Genomic DNA, 12,600 nt, shown 5'->3' on the forward strand with positions numbered 1-12,600 from the left:
ATAGAGAGTCAACACGCTTTGAGTCGGGCCACTGAATGCTCCTTTTCAGTTTGACACACTCACTTCCAAACAGTAATGGCGACAGATACATAAAAGCAGCTCTTCAGGCTTCAGAAAATATTTTGGGAAACCAAAATAGCCCGGCACTTATGAGAGGGAGAGACAGAGAGAGAATGACACCCCCCCCCCCCCCCCCCCCCCCCTCCCCGTCCCCGACATAACTGGAACGGAGACTGCCAGTATATTTGCTTGTTGAAATCTCCTTGGAAGGAGAAGATGTTTATTTATTTTTCTCCCTTTCGGCCACAACTTAGAAACCCAAGGAGTCCGCTGTCCTCTGATGCTTCAGGGTGAGCGTCTGCCTCCAGACTCGTTTGTTGGGCCGGGGCTGTTGGCTTGGTTGGAAGTGGGCGGGGGGGGCTAAAAGCGGCTGAGGTTTCCCGAGGGCCCGTTGGAGCATACCGAGTCCATCCCGTGCCCGAGCCCCCGATCGTCCGTGGTGGGACTTGCGGCGCTCCATGTGTGGGCACTGCCCAGGCTGCCCGGCCTGCAACCACACACACTCACTCATCTCACCTTTGCAGGACGAGTGTATGTCCGTCCCTGTCTACACACACACACACACACAGCAACGCCGGAGTCAGACCACCCACGGCAAGTGGGGAACCATGAGAGGGCCACTTTATGCTCCCAGACAGCCCAATCCGACCACAGTGGCGCCCCTCTAACACCCATGCAGCCGCTATTACCCACAGAGCCTGTGTGTGTGTGTGTGTGTGTGTGTGCGCAAGCGCGCCAACGAATGCATCCGTCAGTCGGTCCGCCTGCATTGACAAATGTGTGAGGACGCGTCAGTAACTCTTCTCTCTATGTTCTTCCAGCCGTGGGCTCCAGCGTATTTAGCTTCAATCCGGTGAAACGACTCTCTCTCTGCAGCCTGCACCAGGCGCCTGACGCCATGCCTCCAGTCCTGGCTGACGTGTACGGTGCTGGCGTGCGCGGACAGAAGCAAGCGGAGCGGCGGGCCCGGACTGGTCAAAGTGGCGAACACCCGTCCCGTGTGTGTGTGTGTTGGGTCGGGCCCCCGGCTTTGTTCTATCTCTCTCTCTCTCTCTCTCTCTCTCTCTCTCTGCAGAGCATCACGCGGCCCTGATGCAAGTTGCCAGGGACAAATTAGCCACATGTGTTGAGTAATGGTTACAACAATTGATTGGGCACAGGCGGCCTTGGGGGAGTTTCCATGTGTGTGTGTGTGTGTGTCTGTGATAGAGCATCGCGCCTGTATGAATGATTGTGCCCGTGCGTTGCGTGTGACGCTCACGTTTCAGCGCGCCTCGCCTCGGCACGCCAGCTGGTGTTTGCACGATGCAAATTTAACGTTGGTTCGTTTCAGTGCACCGGGGATCAACATTCGGCCGCTGACATTTCTTTCAGGGTTTGCTGGGATGATGATGATGATGATGATGATGAAGGAGGAGGAGACGTGAGGGAATTGCACCGACAAATCTGGAAAAGGATGAGTCATTTTCTGTGATGCTTTTCCAACGAAGCCTCCCACCGCGCCGCGCATGCCAGCCGCCCCACCTTTGATTAATGGCTTCTGCTGTTGCCGGCCCCTCGCGCCTTGTGATCTTCTAATAAAGTTAGTTTTCGCGCCGATAGGGCTGGTTGGGTCGAGCTGCAGTGACTCATTTCCCGGATGCTGCCCCATCACAAACGGTACGACAGGAAATGCTAAGAAAATGATTCATTTATTCATTATGTTCTGATCTGTGCTAGTTTGTTTCATGTGCATGTGTTGATGAGCTGCCGCAGTCTGTGTTCTGGAGAAGACAGTGATACTTGGATACCTAACTAGTTAAAGGTTTCCAGGTCAGAGGGAGCTTTGCAAAGTTTGGAGCAAGACCTCAATTTAGTCATTTGCTTAATGGGAAATGTAGTTTCCAGGTTTATTGGAGGTTTTAATATTGAGGAAGGAAAAGTCAGGATTTATCTGCCTTTGACGATTCTATTGTCTATTTCTTATGTTTTTAATAAATGTTATCTGTGGGAACTTCATGCCAGTGGAACACTGCATCAGTGGCTTAAACCTTTTAGTGCTTTCATAAGTAAACATTACTTCTACGCACACATTCTTGCAAGTTGGACCAGAAAGTTGAATGCATTTGAAGAGGAATCTTGAATAGCTGGTCGAGGCGTTGAAATGACACAACATTTTAGGTTCCCATGATAGCTATTGCTTTGTTTGGTTGTTTATGCAACACACTGGGATTTTGTTTGAGATTGTTTGCGTGAACCTCTCTCTCCATGTGCTGTGTTTAAAAGTGTGTTCACCGACTGGGAGAGACCAGCAGAGGAAAAAAAAACTCTTCTCAGAAACTCTGTTGCCATTGCACCCGACACGCCGGGCGGATGATGAAACCACCGGGGGTGAGCCGTCCATTCGGAGACAGAGCCACCTATTTATTTTCCTTTCCTGCCTTCTGATTGGCCGGCGGAGGTGTGCGGCCAGTGAGCGGCGAGCTTCCCCTCCAGGGCCCGATGACAGATCCAAAGGATAGTTCCCGATCCTTCTTGTTACAAATAACTTCCTCTGACATGTTTGGGCACGCTGACAATGTTTTGAGTGAAAACAGCTTTCAGGGTTGGATGGGATACAAGCTTTCAACCCCTAGGGTGGGCTACTTCTTAAACTGCTGCTTTATCCCCCTGAAGAGAGAGCGAGAGAGCGGGGAGAGAAAGAAAGAGGGTGAGACGAGACGGGGGATTAAGGACAGCTCAAGACAGAGAAGCACAATAGATATAAAAAAAAGAAGAAAAATGTGTTTTGGCTTTACAGTGACACAGGCCAGTTTTTCTCTGTCAGGGCTTTACAGACAGCAGCAGCAGGAGGGAGGGAGGGAGGGAGGGAGCGGAGGTGTGTCATTGTTGACACAGACAGGGAAGAACGCCTGGACCGTTTTCCTCTGCTGTGACTGGATCCACTTCTGTGGTCGCGCCTGTGTGTTCAGAAGCAGTTCCAGGTCGTTTGCATGTGATCTGTGTCGCTGGCTTTGTGTCTGCTCTCCATCCTCCGGGGTCGAGGAGGAGGGGGGGTGGGGGAGAGGGGGGGGAGGGGGGGTCGCGTTCTGCTGCTCCGTCTGCAGGCGTACATGCATCGTTGTTGCTTTATTCTTTGAAGCGTCAACCACGCTAAACCCCAAAAAAAGCAACTTTCTTGTTATAGTTTAGCATCACGCAGGAATATCAACAAACTGTCATTTTATGGTCAAAAACACAAACACAAAATTCAGTAAACCTTTTGTGCCCCCTCGAAACTTTTATTTGCTCATTTAATTAACTGTCTTCTTTGTTTATTGGTTGCAGATATGAAGCTCCGTATGCTCACCGTGGGTTTTGAATTGGTTCCTGGTTGGGGCTGTTGTTATATTGAATTGGCCGTAGTTTGAGTTGTGGTGGGACTGGAAACTGTCAATCTGATCTGGAAAGAAAAACACATTGGATAGCCCTCATCTCTGATGCTGTAAAATACCCTGTTTGGAAACAGAGTTATGTTTTCATACTAAATACAGGTTTTTCTTCAAATCCACGGATCATCAAATGGCGAGAATGCTGATGCTCTTGGACACGTTGGCTTTCATCTCTCAGCGTCCGTACAGCCACCAAGAGCCTATTTGAGACCAATTTTACAAGATTCTCGGGTTCAAAATGAGTCATATGGAAACATTAAAACAGGCTACACAGCGATCTTCGACCACACTAGCTAAATGTTGGTTGAAAAGCTGATAAAATCATTTCCAATGGTGACGGAGGAGCAGCAGTAACCGAGGGGGTTAACTCTGGCCTTCTTCGTCCCCGTCTCTCCTCCACCTTTTTCCATCTCTTTTTATCAGCAGTCCTTTGGGGCGACTCTCCCTGATCAGGCCCATCGGAACGCCGGTACGTTCTCCTCGATTGCCTAATTAGAGGAGATGGTGAAATCAATGAGGTGGATGGATCCTAACAGGAATCAGAAATGAACACCAGCCCGGAGGATCGATGTCTGTCTCGGCCTCGGGTGCGTTTGTATGTGCGGGTGTGAGGAGCCGAAGAGGTTCGACCTTCGCCAGGACAGCAACGCCTTTAAGCCCGGCCTGCATCGGATCTCTTTTAGGAAATGATAGAAGGTGGAGTAAGGGGAGGACAGAGGGGGGTGGGGAGTTGGGGGGGGGGGGGGGGGGGGGTTTAATTAGAGGTCAAAGTGTTCAGAAGGCGTCGGGCCACCACAAGCCGCTTTACTAAGAATCAGACCACAATTCTTTCAGAGGCCAAATCAATCTCATCAATTGTCCGAAAGGACAGCGGATCCAGCGCGATCGACCGTAGCCACCGGTGATGGAGGTGGGAGTCCAATTGAATGCACATTGATTTAGTCTACGGCAATTGTACTGAAAACCCGAGGCAATAATAAAAAAAAAAAACATTTTCGACGGCGACGGCGGAGGAGGAGCTGACAGATGAAATAAGCAAAAGACCAAAAGTGAAAACCGCACCAATGAAGAGAGGGAGTGGCTCGTCCCCCATCTGGTCCCCATCACCAGCTCCTGTGATGTGACTGTAGAGGGGGGAGAGAGATGGTACCAATTGGAAACCAGACTGAAGACCAAGTCTCTCTCTCGCCGCCAACGCCAATGAGCTCACGCGTCGTTTTTTTCCTAAACAGGTATTTCCAGGTCACCGTCGTGAGTGCTGTTCCATGCACTAAAGTAGCGATCCTGCAGTTGTCGTCAAAAAGGAGGGGTGCGGACCAAATTGCGCGGGGGGGGGGGGGGAATTCGGCTTTGTAGATAATGGCAGACCGGCTTGGGGAAAAGTCCGCCACATTTTTTTAGAGCCCCTCTTTGGTGAGCGAGACGAGCAACACTGGCTCTCTCTCCTCTTATTTCTTTATCAGAACAGGAGACGCCTCGGGGCGCTTTCCCAGAATCTGTCAGGGCCCGGCGAGCGCGGCGCTTCATCCATCACCGGAGCCAGCTCCACAGGCTTTTCATTTTACTGTGGAGGCCCACTTCAGAGGCCAGGCCCATTAAGTTTTCACATTCGTGTCCCAACGCCTGTCGTTTGGCTCGCGTCAGCTCTCTCCCTCTCTCGCTGTCCCTCTCTCTGCTTTCCCCCTCGTCCCATTTATCTTTATTTATCGGCCTCTCGCTCTTTGCCTCGCCACCCCCCCCCGCCCGCCCCCCTCCTCCCCCCACCCCCCCGCGCGCCGTTCCATCACTTTTCTCACCTCTAATGAGGAGTGAACTGGTTTTGAAAATGATGATGTGATCCCGGGGTCAGAGCTGCAAATGAAAGGCACGTTTCGCGGGGCTGACCCACAGCGCGGCAGGAGAGGATTCAGTGCCGGGACTTCCATAAAAAGCGGCTCGGGGTGTGCGCGTGCGAATCGCGGTGTGGGGATTATTTCCCCGCTCTCTGCCCGCATGAACGCAACATCGTGCGGTGATTTCTTCGTTTGACAAAACAACCCGCTTTTGTGCACGCCAAAAACACAGAGCGGGCAGAGCGATTCTGGATCTGCTGAGCGGCTGAACGGACCATCTAAACGCTATCAGATTCCCGCCATTACGCCGTTTCCCCTTCGAAAAAAAAAAAAAAAAGGCATGTCGTGCTGCATGTGTCTTGCTGCATGTGTCGTGCTGGAGGGCCGGATCACAGGCTAACATTGTTGACAGTCAGATTTAGTCTTGGAACAGACCTGATGCCTCAATTGTCCCCCCCCCCCCCCTTGTTCATCTTCTCTGGCCGTTTAAAAGTGGTTCTGCTCTCACTGCCAATCACTCCGCAAACATTTCCCCTAATGGGAATCCGATGGCTCGAGGCGAATTTACCCCTCATTTCGGCGCTGCCTAAAATTGTTGCGAGGCCACAAAAGCTGGCGTGGTGACATTTTGGGTCTGAAAGGAGGCGCGATGGCGTCTCTGAGCGGCCCTTTCTTGTGGGCCGTGTACTGTGGCGACGCGGCGCTGCAGCACCGAGCACCAGAGTGCTCTCTCCCAGCCTGGCGTCTGACGCGTAGGCCGCAGCATGTTCAATGACTTACAGTAAGGAAGCTTCCGCTTCAAAAGGACCACATTTGTTCATTCACGTTAAAAGTCGGAGGCAGTGAGATGCACCACAGCTCGATTCTATGAATGCGTTGGTTTACAGATTGCCTTACTTATTGCCTTTTTATGAGATAAATATGCTTTGTAATGAAGATTATTGGATGAGCCCGAAGACCTGGTGACACAAGATAAAAGTCTCTGTATTGTGAGTATTCTATGCTAAAAGTATTCAAAAACAATAATAAAGATTGTAAAGGTAGCCTCTGTTTACATTTCAGTGTGTGGCATTTGCTTCCTGGCAACACATTTACACATTATAATTGACACCGCCATTGAGTGTCTATGAACAATTTCCCCAATCTCTAACTTCTCATGCATCAATTCAGGTGGTTTGGAAACAATGTAGGTGTAAACTAACTAAAATGCAAGATGAATGTATGTAAACGCTCATGAGTTTTGATAGTCAATGCGTATTCAATGGGTTTTATGATTCTAGTAAGAAATAAAGAATAAATGCTATATACTGTATATTCTCAGCTTGTTTGAAAACGTGTTCCTACTTGCCTCCAGCCCCTTGTTGCAACACACGCCCAACACCTTAGTTAATCCCACGTTTTATTCCTGCACTAGTTGTCCCTGTTGTTAACGTTACACATGAACGAGACGAGGCCCGCGGTCCGCTCGGCCCGTCTCATTTGCGTGATTCCATAGTCGCCCAAACAGCCCTTTTTGTGGCACTCCACATCAGACCGCCAATGAGGCAGCATTTAAACATGCGGAGCATTCCTGTGTGTTGTGATTGTGGTACAGTGCGTTGCCTCACATTTCTGGGCCAGTGTCGGAGGAAGGCACGTAGTGCGCTCCGCGTGTCAACACCCAGCAGTCGGGGTGCAAAGAGAGGGTATTGATTAGGGGTCGGCGGTCTGCAGAGGCGGTTTATTTGCTCGCAATTTGAAGGGAGGAGCCGACGGGCCCCTGGTGAACGGGCGTCTTTGTCGATTGGTGACCTTTTCTCCTCTCTTATCCTTCCGCGCCACTCGAGCCATCCGGGAAGGAAGCAGCCGTTGTGAAACACTCGCCCGGTGTCCTCTGTAAACATCATCCGTCGGCTCCCTGTGAAAAACACAAGTGGTTTTGGACACTGTTCTATCTATCCAGTGGGGTGTGTGTGTGTGTCCAAAGAACCAAACATTTAGTTTGAGGTCTTTTTTTGTGCAGAATTTCAGTGCAAACCCACTTTTATTTAATCTCTGCATTTGGACTGGTGTCTCTCTCTCTCTCTCTCTCTCTCTCAGCTCTTTATGGTGTTTACATAATGAACATATTGAATTTGTTACAGGGCCCAAGTCTTATTTCCACTTCACTGCGGGTAAATAAAGGGATAGACCATGTATTAAAACATATTTTTTAAATTATATGATAATTAAACCAATTAGAAGTTGTTTATGGGCCCGTGCTGGGGTTATGGCCACTTTGGGCATACCATTGAACAATGTGGATCTTGTTTGGCTGACGTTTGAAGCTGTTTGGCTATTTGGAGGGTCTTTTTAAATAGCTCCTTTTTGAAGCACCGTCATGCGCTTCCCACTCGGTCCAATCCGTGAGTTCCTGGAAGCCTGAGGTGCACATTATCAAATTTAATATAGAAAAAACAATTCAATGCAAGCTGCCCCCCGGTACAAAGACATGTGTCCCTTTTCCTACTGGAGTTCTACTGCATTTGAATGATTTTTTGACCTGTTCAGACCTGATCAGAATATATCGAAAATTCCATGGAAAATCTGAACTGTATTTAGTCATTTCTTCACAAGATACTTCATGCATATATTTCTTCACCCACTTTCACATTATTTAACATAAACTTCTTAATTTGATCTGGTCACGACAGCCGCTGTCTTGCAGCTCGCGGTTGAGAAACCGCGCATCAGTGCCTCTCCTCCCGTACATCTCAGAGAAGGCTTTCACAAACCACTGGTAAAAATGTTTGTCTCAAGTTAATGGTCCTCTCCTCACACTCGAGACCAAACAGAACAAACAAAAAGCACTTACGTCAAACAGCATCCTTCATTACATAGGAAAGGGAATGTTTTATTAACTCTAAATAAGCCCCGCACCTATCGTAAACACCTATATTACTGTAATGCTATCAATAAATGAACGAGAAGAAGCCTTTCAGCCTGATAAACAGCAAACGGGTCTCCATTTGCCTCTGACTAAAATGATTTAATGGCCAGATTGAATCAGTGGAATTAAGTTGTTGTTTCAGTTCCGATATATAAGCAGCCAAGGCTGAGCCGCTGGGAACTTGGTGTTCCTCTAAATCCAGGTAAGTTATAGGTAAGAATATTTGCCCTAAACGATAAAATAATGGAAATTGAAAAAGAATTGGAAAGATACTAAGATATTATTTTATAAGTTTAGACTAAATAAGTGCATTTTTAAATGCAGGAAAAGAAAATAATGGGTTTTTTTTTTTAACTCAAAGGCAAATTAGAAATATAATTCCCATGTATTTTCCCATGTATTTTCTTTAATCACTTGTGTGTGAAAAAGTTTACCTCCCTTTAGCTTTGAGGCTCCTCCCCAGACACCGTTTCACGGAGCTCAGGTCTAACCAACACTTTGCCTCTAATCTCGTCTGATGTGGAGAGACTCAGCATCACACCGAACCCTAACCCTAACCCCCCCTAACCCTAACCCTATCCCAAGGCCAAACAACACGTGGAGGACTCCCAGGCTGCACTCATACCTCCGGCCAACCATTGCCTCACGTCAGCTTTAGCATGCTAGGCCGCTAGCACCGCTCGTCCTGCTCGGGGGTATTTTTAACCGTCGGCACTAAATGCCTCATTCAGCCCCAAACGTACCCCCCCCCCCCCCGCCGTAACCTCAGCCAGAATACCTTCACTCCTGTTTACACAGCACCACGGGCAGGCCTGCCAGCTGTTTACACACTCGGACGCGCGCACACCCGCACGCACACAAGTGCACAAAAGCGCGAGCCCAAAGACACGCATATTTAGCATGCTTCCTCTGCTGCAAAAAAAATATACACACACACACACACACACACCCAAAACAGAACGCAACTTTATAAACTCAGCCTCCACGAAGACGTATTCGTGTTTGCAAACAGACCGCTGCACGCTGCGCTGTGTGCACACATCACGTGATCACGTGATCGTGCCCGGGCCCGTCCCGTCCCGTCTGTTGGCGAGTTTGGAGGAACGGAATGTGTAAGAAATCAGTCGCCCACACATGGAGCGGCCGCCCCCCCCCCCCAACGCTCGAGTCCCAACACAGTGGTGGAAGTGTGGAGCGGTGGCGCAGACAAAGAGCTTTTCTTCGTTCACACAATGCCGCCGCAATTTAAAGCGCGCTCCCTCTCACCTTCTCGCCTCGCTGTCTTCAGATCGGGGGAGATGACGGGTGGCACCATGCGGCGTGGAGATGGTTGTCTGTGTAGGGAGAGCCGGCCCGCAGGCCGATCAATCAAATCGGCGTGACGGTTTTATGACTCCTCATGAATGTCTCCCTCGTGACGCAGCCCAAAAGACCCAATTTGTCTTTTTTTTTTCGTTGTCTCCGGGCTGAAATTGTCAAAAAAAAAAATTCTTGGGCCCGGATGAGATCTGAGGGTCGTCTCCATTGTTTTTGTTTTTTCTCACACCTACACAGGTTGGTTTCACCGTTACATCACTGCCCATGGCGCAAATGAATGAAGGAGGGGAGCCTCTGCTGAGCCTCTGTGTATTTTTAGGGCTGTGTGCCTGTGGTCTGTGTGGCCTGTCCCATTCAGAAGAGCCATGGGGGGATATTTTTTTGCCACGGGCTGAGTCCAGGCCCACACAGAATCGCTGACAGACGCAGCCAAGGAGGAAAGAGGGATGTTTTCCTTTTGGGAGGAAACCAGGCGTGATCACGGAGGGAAGAGAGAAACCAAGAGAAAAGGCAGATGACTGTGTTTGTTAGCGTGTGTGTGTGTGCGTGTGTGTGTGTGTACACACCCGTCCTCTCTTTTGAAAGGGTTTTAATTTTCGACATGTAGGTCTAATGACAACAAAAAAGGGCCTCTTTCAGCTTTTCACCGTTAAATCTTCAAATTATCCGGTGACACACACGCTAAAAGTAACCATGCACTGCAGCAGCATGTTCACATGCAAATTAAAGCAAAATAACGATCTCTACAGTTGTTGTTTGCCAGTTTTATATTGTTTTTTCCCTCTGCAGTTGGTTTAGTCCACATTAATGATATTAAGATACACAAAGTCTTATTTATACAGCTCTCCAGATGCTATTTCAGTTGGCTCACTGATTGGAGCGATTTGCATGCTCCATGTAATGTGGATACAGCTCTCAGGCTATAATTCCCCATATTAATATTTAATTGCCATCAAAGTGTGTTTTCAAAGTATAGGGTGACGCTCCGGCCTCTCGGCCCAGTCACGGTGGGGCTGATTCCAGAGCGGGGCGAGGGGCGCGGTGTGGTTCCAAAGAGACGAGCCATCGGTCATCCTATACCTCCCTCCCCGTGCGCTGGCACCTGTAGCGCCTCTCCGGCAACAGTAAATCACGTGACCATTTCCTCGCGGAGACATCTTAACCCTCGCGCCGGGTTCCGCCCCCGGGGCGAGAGCAGCTGCCTCGGGCCCGAAAGACGTGACGGAAACCCGAGGCGACGGCATTAAGAATTAAAAACGCCAGAAAGCGGTCCCTGTGCGCGCCTTGTTTTGTCATCAATGTTCCATTAGTGTCACTTTATTCCGCGCCTCCCCTCCTTCTCCCCCCCCCCCCCTCGCTGTGTTTGAGTCAATATCGGGAAAGCCGGCCCGTTTCTCCCCAAATGGTTACAATATACCTTCTTCACGCCTAGAGAGCTGCCGGAGGATATTAAGCTGACCCGCGGTGTGCGCGGCAGCGGACAGGGCCCAGCCGACGAACCCGAGCTGCTGCAGATAGGTTGTCTCAGAGAGAGAGAAAGTGTGTGTGTGTGGGGGGGGGGAGGGTGGTAGAAGTCCATAAGTTACAATGAAACAGAAAGCTGAACCCATCTTGACATCTGGAGCAAGCCGAACACACACACAGAGAGACGCCCTGTGTGTCATTGTTTCGTCTGCCGTTTAATGTCCTTCGGTTTTCGGAGCGCGGGGCACCGCACTTCCTGGACGGCGTGGCCCTGGTGTTTGGAGGAACGTCCTCCGGCAGGAAGCCTCCCTGGATGTAAGACCTGCGTGCGGCTCAGTGTGGGGATGTGGAGACCCGACGGACGGCCGTTGTTTACGATGCGGCTGGCCCAGGTGGACAGGCCACGGCCACAAGACAACCCGACACCCGAATCCACAGATCTATAGTCCACAACAGAGCGGTTTTTTGGTCTTTTTGGGAGGGGGGCGGGGCGGGGGGAGGGGGGAGATGAGCCAGTCGGCTTCGTCCCAGCGCGTCTCGAGGAAAGTCCTGACTCCTTTCAAGTATTTCCAAAGCAATCCTTATCACACATGCAACACAGGTCTGTCCCGTGTTCAAACCCCTTAATACTGTCAATGGTTGAAATCAAGTCCCTCAAACCATTTTACTGGAGTTTTTTTAAGAATTAACAATATACAAATGTGGTCAGCTTTTATTCATTCTGGACCAGTTACTCACAGTGTTTACAAAAAGAGACGTCACTCTGAGTCGAGTTTATGTCTATATCCTGTTTGTTAAGTATGCATATTAAGACATATGTGTTCGCATTAAGAACATCATTCTTTGTCTCATATCATGCATGAAAATAAGAAAACACCATACATTACTCTGGTTAGATTTCTACTGTATGTAACTAGTCATTATGTATTTCTAATATTGATAATTAAGTAAAGGTGGTGAAGGTCTATTAGTTCATTTAACTTTCTTAGAAAAAGTTCTCTAATTATATAGTTCTTAAAATAAATAAAATAAAAAGGCCCAGTTTGAGATTGAGTTCATGAGATGCTGATAATGTCTTTCAAACAAGTCTTGGAAAAGCTGTCAGGATTTTGTATTAATTATTGCAGACTAAGACGAAGGCAGAGATCCACAGAGGGATCAATTTGAAAATAAGGTTTGTTTAAATGTACATTTCCAGAGCAAGCACCCCGAGATTTTGATAAAACCAGGCAGTTGTTAGAGATATGTCAATGATTGTTATGGTCTTCAGAGGCTGTAATGTCATTGCTTCATTGTTGAATTTGGGCGAATGTGTTTTTTGAAACTTGGAAGAGGGGAAACAGCTGGCATGGCTCTGGATGTAACATGTTAATCAGTGAATTTCTTATCATTTTATTGACAGAACGAGGCTAGCTGTTACCAGGGCTTTGCAAGCTAAGCTAAGCAGCTGCAAGCTGTAACTTAAGTGTTTGTTTTTTCACGTTGACTGAAAATTGGACACAATGCCAAGAAATGCCTTAAGGCGTTACCATTTCCAAATACACATTTCTAAGCAGTTACGGAGAAATTCATGAAATAAAGATGATTATCTGTTTTTTTAGAAAGGCTT

At 48.7% G+C, this 12,600-nt stretch overlaps 1 long non-coding RNA gene across 1 annotated transcript; it reads right to left on the minus strand.

The window, feature by feature from the left end:
* Positions 1-284: 284 nt before the first annotated feature.
* LOC119227160 (uncharacterized) lies at positions 285-9,881 on the minus strand. Its single transcript, XR_005121322.2, has 4 exons — positions 9,477-9,881; positions 6,910-7,199; positions 3,389-3,481; positions 285-2,709 (listed from the first exon to the last, which is right to left on the minus strand). It is a non-coding gene; the product is annotated as an uncharacterized LOC119227160 (long non-coding RNA).
* Between the last annotated feature and the right edge of the window lie 2,719 nt (positions 9,882-12,600).

Source organism: Pungitius pungitius, chromosome 14 (genome assembly GCF_949316345.1).
Source record: "Pungitius pungitius chromosome 14, fPunPun2.1, whole genome shotgun sequence".
Taxonomy (NCBI): Eukaryota; Metazoa; Chordata; class Actinopteri; order Perciformes; family Gasterosteidae; genus Pungitius; species Pungitius pungitius.